Source organism: Echinops telfairi, unplaced genomic scaffold, assembly GCF_000313985.2.
Source record: "Echinops telfairi isolate 266 unplaced genomic scaffold, ASM31398v2 ScPeMD7_7400;HRSCAF=8409, whole genome shotgun sequence".
Lineage (NCBI taxonomy): Eukaryota > Metazoa > Chordata > Mammalia > Afrosoricida > Tenrecidae > Echinops > Echinops telfairi.
In genome coordinates, this window is record NW_022111300.1 from 18953335 (window position 1) to 18966563 (window position 13229).

The window sequence follows — 13229 nt, forward strand, 5'->3', positions numbered from 1 at the left end:
AGCTGATACCAAGGGCACAAGTAGAAAGAAAATGTTTTGAAAATGATGATGGCAACAAATGTACAAATGTGCTTGATACAAATGATGTATGGATTGTTTTAAGAGCTGTAAGAGCCCCCAGTACAATGATTTATATATATATAAAAGAAGACAGAGAACAAATGATCTTCCTATGTTCCACATGCATAAGAGTCCTGAAGTTTGCCTGCTTCCGCCTGATAAATATTTTACTTCATCATAAATGTAATTTACAGTAAAAGTGGATTTCACTTAAAAAAAAGGAAAGAAAGAGTAGGGAATTATTTATGCCTATAATTTTAAGAATAATAAGGTTATTATAGTACTTGTATTCCAGATCTACATTTTTTCTCTTTCTTGATTTTATTATTATAGATAAATAAATTCTTTTACTTTTTATAAAATGCTTCTCAGTATTGAATCTAAGGAAAGATAAACATGCCTGTAAGAAAATATCTAGTTTAAGTTGATCTACCCTTCAAATCACATTACATTTAAATAGCCAATGGGGAGCTATGGGGGGGAAAGACCATTGAGTTCCACTTTGCTCTAAACCATTCAGGCTAATGTAGTGGAAGATGACATCATTAGAATGGTTATGTCAACTCTCCATAGGTCCCATCAGAGGTACTGACTCTGAACTTATTTGAAAAAATCCTTCCTTTTTCCAAATGCCTACCAAAATCCTATTTCAGAATACTATTATCTAACCTTGATTTCATATTCCAGATGGTTAAAATATGTGTATTACATTTATAGTGACAACCTAAGTCTTAACAATTTTCCAAATATTAATTTTATCATTATACATCATCTAGGCTCTCTAGTGTGTTTGTTCCTTCCTACAGCATTCTTCAGTCACACTTGAACTTGGTACCATAAGTCTTTTCCAAGGACTTTCATATTTACTCATTCTTTGTGAGTTGATATAAATGGGAATAAATTCACTAAAGGATAAAAAAGCAACACTGTGCAGAATTATCTTAAATTATACTTTTTATTTTGTATGTTCTAGTAGTAATAATTTGCCATTTGTTATTGGCCAAATATCCCAATTTGAAAATACTGACTATGTTGTAGTTTATCTCTATTTATATTTATCTATTAATTTATTTAACTGACCAGAAGTTCAACATAAGAAAAGTATTTTTATTATCACAACAGCAATTAAATCCATTCTATTAGGGATATATTTATCACAGTAACTAATGTCCTTTAAAAATAAACATATTATAGTGTGTCCATTTTTCCTTTCATTAAATTTTAAATGTACTTTGATTAAATTGCTATATAAATGTTCATAGCTCATATGCTAACATTCACCCACTCATCTACCTACCTGTCTATCTATTTACTCAATAAATATTCATGAATACTTATGTTCCAGGCACCATTCAAACCAGTAGGGATAGAGAGATCTTACTCTCAAGAGTCTTAATCTAATTGAAGAACCAGAAACCCAGTAAATAATGGAATCACAGTCCCATGTAGTAAGGCTTAGAGCTATGCTGTGGTATTTTGGGACTCCCAAGGGAGCCTGTTACCTAAGCAATTGGAAGGGAGCCATGTGGGCTTGAGAAGCCCTGGTGGGACAGGGATAAAGTGCGTGGTTGCCAACCCCAGGGCCAGAATTTCTAACCCACTCGCCTCTCTCTAAGAAGGAAAGCATGATGTGGCAGTCTGCATCCACGGAGATCGAAAGCCATGGCAAACCTGAGGGACCCTTCTCCTCTTTCCTATGGGGTCTTTCAAAATGGACTCCAAGGGCGCTGGGTGGGAGGCTTCCTTTAGGAAGCAGAGGTTTTCCAGGATAAGACAGGGAGTGGGGTGGAGCAAAAGTGAAACAGACAGCAGGAGCACGAACCAACCCTGAGGCCAAGAACAGTGTATTATGTTGGAGGAACTACAGTTGGGCTCTACTGTGTCTTGAGATTGAGTACAATATCTGAAGTGAAAAGCCAACCAGACAGCCTTAGCAGCATATGGACACAGCAGAGGTTAGGGTCAGTGAACTTATTGACAGACCATTAGAAAGTACCTAATGTTTACAGAAGATTCTGAGAAAGAATAATCAGAGAAATAGGCAATGAATTATCATTTTTATTTATTTCAGGTTTTATTTAACACAAAAAAAAATCTCAAATGGGTCATCCATTCATTTTCTCCGCTGCACACAGCCTGGCATTGGGATTGGGACTCTCCTGGCCAGTTGGGCTGCTCTTTCTCTGATGGCTTTGCCATCCTCGGGGGCAGTGTTGGGAGCGATCTCTGCACCATAGGACTTGTCGCACATCAGCAGCATGGCCAGCTCCTGGCCGTCATGGACCAGGAACCTGAGGGTGTCACTGGGCAGCACGGGCTTGGTTTCCTTGTTGCACCTGGCACCAGTGCTGGCCATCAAGATCTGACCCTGGAACCTTCTCCGCATCCTGTTGTCCTGTTGTCAATGCCTTTGGGCTTGTGCCAGTTGCACTTAATCTTGACATAGAGGTCTGATAAAGGTCTTGGTCCTCTTTTTGTCAATTTTGGCTTTCACCAGGGGGTCGTAGGGCAGCCATGATGCCGGTGAGAGACGGCTGCCTCCTGCATAGGCAACGCCGAAGAAGAGAGGGGAGAGGCGAATTATACTTTTTGATGCTTTGCTTTTCCCCGTACAAAGTGTTCACCTACATCTTGAAACGATTTCCATGCTTCAAGGCCCCTCTTCAATTTCCTGTATAAAACTGTAGACCAGAGGATGTACATTGTACAGATAGCAACTGGAAACGCAGGGAATCCAGGATAGATGACTCCTTCAGGACCAGTGGTGAGAGGGGCGAGGCCTGGAGGGTGAAGGAAATGTGGGGTAGAAGGGGGGAACCGATTACAAGAATGTAAGTATAGCCTCCTCCCTGGGGGAGGGACAGTAGAGAAGAGGGTGTAGGAAGACGTCGGACAGTGTAACTTATGACAAAACTATAATAATTTATGAATTATGAAGGGTTCATGAAGGAGGGGAAGTGGGGAGGGAGGGGGAAATGAGCAACTGATATTAAGGGCTAAAGTAGAAGGCAAATATTTTGAGAATGATGAGGGCAACAAATGTACACATGTGCTTGACACAATGGATGTAGGTATGGACTGTGATAAGAATCGTATGAGCCCCCAATAAAATAATTTTTAAAAAACTGTCTCTTGGTCAGACTTTTGAAGAGAGTTGCCTGTAGCACTTCCAGGTCTCCAGGTTTTATACCCTCCAAACCAATGGGACAAAAGTGATGGAAACACCAGTTCCTGTGAAGTGCCAGCAGTTTAGTGGACACATTCTACGAGAAGCTTGTTAAGACTAAAACAAACCACAAGAGCTGGGTGGCTATTAAAGATATGATGAAATGACTCTCGTGTCTTCTTGGTGGCAATGTAAATTAATGGATGCATTGTTTTGACGAGTCTTTACATGCTTCCCTGAATTATCCAGCAGTCCAGCTCTGGAGACATTGTTCCAAAGAAGTCACTCTGAATGCACAGAGTAGGACGGGCTATCATCTCCACAGGGACGGGCCAGCCCTTTCTCTCAGAGACACGGGGTGGGGCAAACAGCTCAACGTTCAGTGAGCAGCTGAGCGCTTAACAATGGTGCCAGCAGGGCTCCTTGATCCACTGCCTAGAGCATAGCCGAACACGGCCACGTTTTTCTCCTTGGAGATTTTAGGAAGAATAAAGTAGTCCTCTTAGCAGCCACTACCCAACTGTCAGCGTGTCAGACTGGAGTGACTTGAATATGGCTATGGGGCTGGAAGGTATGTCACAGGCCTTTCCAGTACCAGTAAGATTATTCAGATTATTCAGCAAAGTTTCTAGAGTAGGGCAAACCAGAAACAAAGGCCTAGACGTTTACTTCCAACGAATAGAGAATGAAAATGTTCAATATTATGACATTATTGATGTCAGGATTGATCTTTACTTGCATCTATAATCCATATTCATAGAATCAGTAGTAAAGAAATCAAACAACATTTTGCATGGGAAAATCTGCTACAAAAAACCTCTTTAATGTGTTAAAAAGCAAAGTTGTCACTTTGAGGATGAAGGTGCCCCTAACCCAATGGCCTCATATGCGTATGCAAAACTGCACAATGAATAAAGAAGATTGAAAAAGGATCGATGCCTCTGAACAGTGTTGGTGAAGAATATTGCCTATCACATGGGCTGCCCGAAGAATGAGCCCATCGGTCTCAGTCGAAAGCTCCTTAGAAGCGAAGATGGTGAGACTTCATCTCCCGGACTTTGGATGTGTTAGCCCGAGAGACCAGTCCCAGAAGAAGGACATCATGCTTGGTAAAGTAGAAGGTCAGGGAAAAAGGAAGATAAACTGACGTATGGCTACAGCAGGGGGTTAAAACGTAGGAATGATCCTGAGGAGCGACACAGGACCAGTGTGCTTATAGGCTGCTATAATAGAAATAAAGACCTGACCATCTATTCTGAAGATTAGCCAAGGAAACATCTATGGACCACAGCACAGTGCTGTCCAGTATAGTGCTGGAAGATGAATATCCTCGGTCGGAACAACTGTAGCAATGGACACAAACACTCCAATGATTATGAAGATGGTGCCGAACCAGGCAAAGTTTCATATATATATATTTTATATTTTAAGTAGGGTTACCGGGAGTTGAAGCCAACTTGATGGCAGCTACCAACACCATGTAGACAGTTTATTTTACTTATTTTTTATTAAATGCTCCATTTTTATTTCTGCCACCAAACATCTTAGACTCTTGGCCCTCTCAAGGGTTGGGTACTAGTTGCTGCTCCCCACCCACCCCAAAGAGGGCTTCCATTGGCTTCTGACTGGCCACAGGACACTGGGAAAGAGGGAGTAGGGTGCTGCTGGCAACCGTATCCTGCTCCTGGAACAAACCATCCTAGAGAAGACCAGAACTGGAGAACCAGCGACTGACTGATGGGCAATGTGCCGGGAGATGAGGGGCTGGGTCCTCCCTCAGACCCTCTTCTGCTTTGAAGAGCCTTCTCCTGCGCCGCCCGAGGGGATGAGATAGGACAAGTATGTGGAAAGTGGCCATTGCCGGTAGAGATGGGCTTCGCATTCTCTGTTTGCAGGCAGTCCTGGCAGGGTCCCTCTCCTGGCTCCTCAGCTCCTCATTTGGGCACCCCTCCACCTAGAGCCTTTCCGCTCTGTGAGAGAGGGAAAATTAGCTCAGAGAGGGTCCTGGAAAGCCGAGCTAGAGGGTAAGCCTGCAGAACCACATTCTCAGCACCGGCCTCAGACAGCAGGGTGCCCAGGGCCCCAGTCACAGGGACCACTCAAATCCTGGTCCTGGGGGTCAACACTATGAGTCCACATGGAGGGGTGGGACAGACACAGGCTCCCAGAGAGCTTCAGCCCTGGACCCTGCCTCTTTCCCCATTCCTGCAAGACCTTCTCTCCATGGAGCCTTGGAGAATGTTACCTCCCTTCCCAACATCCTCCAGGGCTAGGGCATCTCATAACAGGCCTGCCTTCCCCTAAAACAGAAAAAAAAATATATGGAACGCTTCACGAATTCGCATGTCAGCCTTGATCAGGAGCCGTGCTAATCCTCTCTGTATTGTTCCACCTTTAGTATATGTGCTGCCGAAGTGAGCACAACATGGAGACAGTTTAAATATTAATGTCATGCCTTTCTAAGGTCTCTTTTATTTCTGTTACTGTGGGAGTTGGATGACTTTATGTCAGTTAGACACTCCTGGCTAGGGGTGGAATCAAACCAGTCAAGTGGGAGCTGGTAACACCTCCTTGGAGATGTGGCTTTTTGTATGAGAGAGGGACTCTGCTTTTGCCTCTTAGCCATCCTCCTTGCTGGAACTTCAGTGAGGCTCTGTGCCTAACTCCAGAAGTGGCACCATCAAGAAACACCCTCCACCACCCCCACTGCCACCCACTTAGAGCTTAGAGCCCTGCTATGCTTCCACGGACCTTGGATCCACGAGACTCTGCACATAATGGCCTGTGACACACACCCCCACCACCACTTCCTGCTTCACTTTCTGTGTCTTGGCCCTGAGTATGAAAAGTGCCCAGCTAGCATCAATCTATGGACTTGAATTTGACTGCTTCTTGATATAAAGTTCTTCCTTGTATATAGTTGAGTGTCACTGGTTTGTTTCTCTAGACAACCCAGCCGAACACTCACTCAAAACTCACAGCCATTGAGTCGATGCATATTTAAGATCATTTGGTACATAGAAGTCAAGATAGATAACCCCTCAGAAACAGTAGCAGGAGTAATGGTTCCCTGAGGGTATGGGAAGAGAGGGCAAAAGGGGAGGAAGGGGGCTGATAGCATTGATGATTGTTCAACTCCACTTGATGGGACTGAATATGATAATTGTTTGTGAATGAATATATTAGATTGTGTATGATATGGCACAAAAAAAAGAAGAAGAAGAGGAAGAAAAGTTCCTAGGGGAGATGGTGGGGGAGGGAGGGAACCAAAAGGAGCTGATATCCAAGAAAAAGAAATGTTTTGAAACTGATGTGGTAGCAATTGTACAATACTGATTGCACTATGGAATGATATGTCTGTAAGAGCTCCCAATAAAATGATTAGAGAAATAAAAAATATTCTTCCAAAAGCTCACTGCCATTGACTTGATTCCAACTCTTGCTTGCATCAGGCTTATTTCATGTAAAAATATAAAATCCTGACGAATTCCACTTGATGCTTTCAGAATTTTGTTAGGTGTTGCCAATGGGTTTGTTCAATGTTAAAAGTCGATTCCACATCTGCAGGGGAAAAATGTCAGTGCTTTAATAATGCATTTGATCTTTCCATATTAGTCATAGCCAATCCTGGGGGAAAAAAAAAAGTTCTTTTTATGAATAAATCTTTTTGATGCCAAGAGATAAATATGCAAATAAGCATAGTGATATACAAATAAGCATATATTTTTTGATGCCAAGATATGAATATACAAATAAGCACTGTTTCTCTTGTAAGTCAGTGCTCTGGGGCCGCAGGGGTACGCTGTGGGACTTAGAAGGTGGGTGTGGAGGTCAGCAGCTGACCGCCTTTCTCGGGGTTAAAGAAGCACATACGCAAGCGTACAGGCAGTCCTTACATTGTGCTTTCCTTACACTGATGTCATGAAGATACGAAATGAAACATCAACAAAAAAATAGGTTATTGTATTCTGGAGTGCACGTGCCTCAGGTTCTCCGGAACTTAAAGATGCAATTACGATCATTGCTTCTTCTATTTTGTGCCACTCACCTGTCATGGTGTTGTACTATGGTAACTGAAGCTGAAGTTGTGACTGAAGTCAAGTTGTCTAGAGATTAAAAAAAGCAAAACAAAGCACTCACTGCCATCAAGCCGATTCCAACTCATAGCATAGAGTAGAACTGACCCTATGGGTTTCTGAGACTGTAAATCTTTATGGGACTAGAAAGCATCATCTTTCTCTCACAGAGCTGCTGGTGGCTTTGAACTGCTGACCTTGTGATTAGCAGCCCAACACATAACCTGCTATGCCACATTTCAGCTGCATAAAATTAAGTCCATGAGAGCCAAAAGACGTCTGAATAAAATCCCATTAGAATTTAGAGACCATTTCTAGAGTAGATTAGATGCAATGACACACTAATGATCAAAGACAATTTTGTGGATGATATCAAGAACATCATAGATGAAGGAAACAAGAAGTCATTAAAAGGAAAGGGACAAAAAGACTAAAATCGATCTAAGAAGAGACTCTGCAACTTGCTCTTAAGTATGTAGTAACCAAAATGAAAGGAATGAATGAAGAGGCAAATAGCTGAACAGATTTCAAATGCTGGTTCAGGAGGACAAAGTAAAGCATTATAACGAATGTACAAAGTCTTGGAATTAGTAAACCAAAAGAGAAAAATTCTGTTGGCATTTCTTAAGCTAAACCATCTGAAGAAAGAATTCAAATCTTGAGTTACAATATTGAATAACAATCTGATGAAGGGAATTGCATAACACTTAATTATGCTCATATGAAACCTGTACATAGATCAAGGGCAGTTGCTCAAGCAGAACAAGGGAATGGTTTAAAATCAGGAAAGTTATGTTACACCTTTATCCTTTCACTGTACTTAGTCTGTCTGTTGAACAAATCTTCCAAGACTGGACTATATGAAAAAGAACACAGCATCAGGATTGAAGGAAGATTCATTAACAACCTGATCTCTTTTTAAAAAAATAGTTTTATTAGCACTTCACCCACATGCCATACAACTCAATCATTCAATCGTGGCAAGAAGAGTTGCACAGTGGTCACCATATTCAATTCTAGAACATTTCCTTCTTCCATGTAGTCACTGTTATTCATGTATTTTTCTAATTGTGACAAAAATATACACAACAGAACATTCTCCAATTCTACAAATTATACTCTATGGGTTATCCAACCATTACTGATATCCTTTTCCAAATTATTTTACCACCATTAACATAAACTCAATGCCCCTTATGCAAAAACTCTTTCTCTTTCACCTATGGTAAATGTGTTAGACTGGGTTGACTAGTGAAACAAATCCAGAGACACACATATGTGTGTGAGAGAGTTTTATATCAAAGAGAAATTGTATATTAAGAAAACATCCCAGCTCAATCCAGACCAAGTCCATAAGTCCAATATTAGCTGATATATCCAATACCAAGCTATACATTCCTCTTCAGACTCATGAAACACATGCAAGGGCACCAAATGCTGGAAGATCATAGGCCAGCGGGTGGAAAGTCTTGTGAATTCAGTGGCGGTAGAGGCACTGTTGTGCTGGCACGGGTCTCCAGGTGGCTCCTCCAGCTCCAGGGCTCTGGCTGCATCAGCGTAGCTCCATCAGGCTCATCGTCAGTAATGTCTCACAGGGAATGAGCGTGTGTCCCACCTCCAGCGATCTATTTATCTTCTTGGAACCTCCAAATGTGGTCATCAAGCTGCAACCTGATTGACAGGCTAAACTCCAACCCTTCACTGTTTTTGTTTTTGTTTTAAATCATTTTATTGGGGGCTCGTTCAACTCTTATCACAATCCATCCATACATACATCATTGTGTCAAGCACATTTGTACATTTGTTGCCATCATCATTCTCAAAACATTTGCTTTCTACTTGAGCCTTTTGTATCAGCTCCTCATTTTTCTCCTTCCCTCTCCACTTCCCCCACCCTCAGGAACCCTTGATAATTTATAAATTATTATTATTTTGTCATGTCTTACACTGTCCAATGTCTCCCCTCACCCACTTTTCTGTTGTCCATCCCCTAGGGACCACCCCTTCACTCTTAAGTCTCAAATTGACAACAGATTATGTAAACATTGATCTAGTTTGGTTTCTATCTTTTCTTGCGGTTTTTCTTGATATAGTATTCATATATCATGCACTTCCATTGTTAAATTGCTTTTAAAATGAGTTGAATATACAGAATTACTCAGTTCTAGTGCTTCCTCCCCCAAGATGTCTTTAAAGTGTTAAAGAACAAAGTTATTGCATTGAAGATTACGAGGAACCTCATCAAACTGTGGTATCAATGTGAAAGCTGGGCAATGAGTAAGGAAGACCAAAGAAGAATCGATGCATTTGAATGAAGTTGTTGTCGAAGAATATTAAAAATACCATGGACTACCAAACAAACAAACAAACAAATCTGTTTTGGAAGAAGTACAACCAGAATACTCCCTAAAGGCAAGGATGGTGAGATTTCATCTCATGTACTTTGGACATGCTATTCAGAAGAGACCAGTCTCTGGAGAAGGACATCATGCTTGGTAAAGTAGTAGGGCAGTGAAAAAGAAGAAGACCTTTGTCAAGATGGATCGACCCAGTGGCTGCACTGGTGAGCTCAAACATAAGGACAAGTGTGAGGCTGGCACAGGGCCAGGCAGTGTTTCCTTCTGTTGTACAGAGAGTTGCTACGAGTCAGAACTGACTCAAGGGCACCTAACAATAACAACAACAGTGGAGTTGGGTTGCTCTTTGTAAGTAAGAACGAGAAGACTTGGTCTCACATATTTCAGACACGTTATCAGGAGGGACAAGTCCCTAGAAAAGGGACCTAACAGCAACAGTAAGATAGTGTATTTCTATCTTTAAAATCGCCTCTTTTGACTTCTAATAATATTGGCGCTTGCTTGCTTTTATTATTAGCTTCATAAATGTTCATGAATGCCATATTTCTTTAGTGTATTGTTCCTTTTACTATAATACTGTCCATCCTTATCTTTGTTTTTCTTACTCTCTATTTGATCTGGTCTTTATATGCTACCAGCTTTTCTTTGTGTGGTACTTGCCTTATATAGCTCTTCTATGGTTGTTCTTTTATTTCTATGAACCTATGTTTTCTATGTGTCTCCTGAAAACAAGATAGAACTGGGCTTTCAAAAATATAATCTAGTCTGCAATGAGAGGGAGTGCTCTTATTGTGGAACTATGCCAGGTGTATTTAAGCCATTCCAATTTGTTTATTGACTTAATGGCCTTTGTCTCTTTCTTTAGAAATTTTCTTAGTGAGAAATGCAAGATGCTTCTGTCTGACAGGTCCAAGGAAACAGAGACTTAACTTTACACAGTAGCATGTCAAGATGCCCAAAGCCGGCAATAAATCTAAGACTTAATTTGGTTTTCTTGTCTGCCTGAGGAAATTAGGACTGAAATGATTCTGCAGGTACACTAAAAGAGCAATTTAATAAATTCTACTTTGCTTTCTATTATTTTTCTTCCGTAAGTTTTCATTGACAATAAGTCCTGGAGAGGTTTTTCCCCCATAACTTATACAGATAAATGATTTTATAACCCTACTAAAATGATAGCCTCTTTAACGTTAGATGTGTCTTGCTTGTGTTTCTATAACTACTACATGCAACTGAAGCTCAAAGGTTGACCTGAACTGATATCATAATTTTGTAAATGGTGGAGAAAAAAAGAAGGTAGATCTTTATAAGGTGATTCCCCCCTCCCCTTGGTGATGTAAATTACTTTGAGAGAAAGAAAATGATGCCAGCATATCTTATTACTGGTCTGAGTTAGTTATGTCCTCAAAGTCCATTTTTTCAAGTCTGGCTAAGCATTTTATTAATAATTTTCAAAAACACTTAGTGATAAAGGATTTCAGAACAAAAATACAAAGTGTCGTTGATCATTTACTCTTTCATTCACTACACCGTAAGTTCTTGGAAGTAGATACCAAGTCTTACATTTTTGTGGCTGTGGGGAGATGAGTGTTTATGTGGTCTTTGCCTGGCTTCTTTGGAGAAATGTTTTGAGAGGTCTACCCCTAAACCTTAAGGGATTACCTTTGCCCTTAAATTTTCTACCCCCAGAGGATTTATTACTCCTGTCCAGGTTGATTGGTATTTCCTGGGTAGGCTATCAACAACTTAAGATTTGATACTTTTTTGCCTGGTACTGGGGCTGCAGCCTGGCCTATGATCGGTATGCATCTCATAGGGATTGGTCTAAGTAGAATTATGCAAATAAAGTAAATATAACTTACTACTCAAATGTAATATCTTTGGCCCGCTGAGAGAGGAGTGGTTAGTCTGTGGCCCTGGTGGGAAGTCTTGTCTTGAAATTGGCAAGGTAGTATAGAGAAAAGCTGCCTACCCTACAGAGGTTTCACACAAAGAAGCAGGAAAAGCAGAAGAAAGAAAGAAGCGAGAAGAGGCAGAGAGGGCGTGAGATGGAAAGGAGCCTCCCAAGAGCGCTGGAGCACAAGTCAAAGGCTGTCACACTGGAGCCAGCAAAGAGCCCAGAAGGTGCTCATTGTCAGTACCGGTGGCAACCAGCCTAGAAGAAGGAGCCCAGTAGCAACATTGGTGGTGACTAATGGCAGGGCCAAGAGGAGGCTGTCCTCAGGGGACAAAGAGGAGGTCTGCCCAGTGGAGAGCAGACCTACATGGCTGAACAACGCTGAATGAGCCATCTTGCATTAAGCAAGGGTACTTTGCCTGCATGCTTCTTGATCTTGTGTTGTAGCCTGTTGGGCCGGATCCTTATCCCTTCTTTAATAAATACCTAGTTTAACCACGGTCATGGAGTTCTATATGCTCCTTGCAATGGATTATTCAAACCAGGTCAGAAGTGAAGTAAAGATTGCTGTGGAAGAGATGGCTGGTGTCAGAACTGAAAAAAGATTGGATGGTGCTATGTCTGGCCTCCAAAGACCAACCTTGGGCTGACGTTGATGTGCATTGTCCCCACAAGAAGGTAGGCTGATTCTGACACCACTACTCAAACTGGTCTACAGTGAACATTGCATGCTGTATGCTGGGCACAGTCTCAGCTTTTAAGTGTTTGAATGAGTGGAAGGATAAAAGCTCTACACATCTCTATTACATAACCTTGTCTGTTCTGACAACATGCCAACTTCATATATAGTTCCTCTTGTTACCTTCAAATACAGGTTGAAATTCTAGTGATGCCAAACATTTTTGACATTCCAAAAGAAGAATTAATCTATCCCCTCTTACAATCTTATTTTGTCCATTGTGCTAAAATAGGACCTCAAAAAAAAACAACATTGAAATAGCTAGTTCCACATCTAGCTTATGGGGCTTCTTATAATCTTCTTAAACCTATTTTTAGAGTTGTTGCATGATATATCACAGACGTCTCCGCCGAGTGGTCTTGCATTGGGTTTTAAAGAGTCAAGATTAAACGCCCCTACTTGTTGAGCATCTACTATATTTTCAGTCCCGTACAAAGAAATGTAAAGAGGTTTTCCTTTTGGTTCTCATAACCACTCAGCGAAGTGTATATTATTAACCTCTCTGGATGCATGCTAAAACCAAAGCCAAGGAGGTGAGAAGGAGCCACGAATTCCTGCCACTTACCCATGTTACCCCCTAGTTTACTCCCAGGACAAACTGAACCCACAATGAAGTCTTCACATTTTGACCAGCAGCCTCTGAACATCAGAGATTACTGACTTGTCACTGATGGGTCCTGATAGTTACTTCACGGGAGGTCTGATGGAGCGATCTGTAAACACAGATCAGCTGTTCAAACCCACTAGCTGCTTCTCAGGGAAAAGACCTAGTTATTTGCTCCTATGAAGGAGACCCCCCTAGGGAAGTGCTCACCTCTCTGTCATGAAGAGTTGCTAAGAATTGTAATCAACTGGACAGCATAACAACTATTTACTTCAAAACATATGAGTACAGTATTGAGATACGTTGACCCCTTAAAAAAGGAATTCTTCC

The 13229-nt window shown here is 41.4% G+C and overlaps 1 non-coding gene and 1 pseudogene across 1 annotated transcript; both read right to left on the bottom strand.

The window, feature by feature from the left end:
• Positions 1 to 2165: 2165 nt before the first annotated feature.
• On the bottom strand, positions 2166 to 12864 carry LOC101662873 (annotated as a pseudogene).
• Positions 5542 to 5648, bottom strand: LOC115871659. The gene has a single exon (XR_004047390.1). It is a non-coding gene; the product is annotated as a U6 spliceosomal RNA (small nuclear RNA).
• Positions 12865 to 13229: the final 365 nt, after the last annotated feature.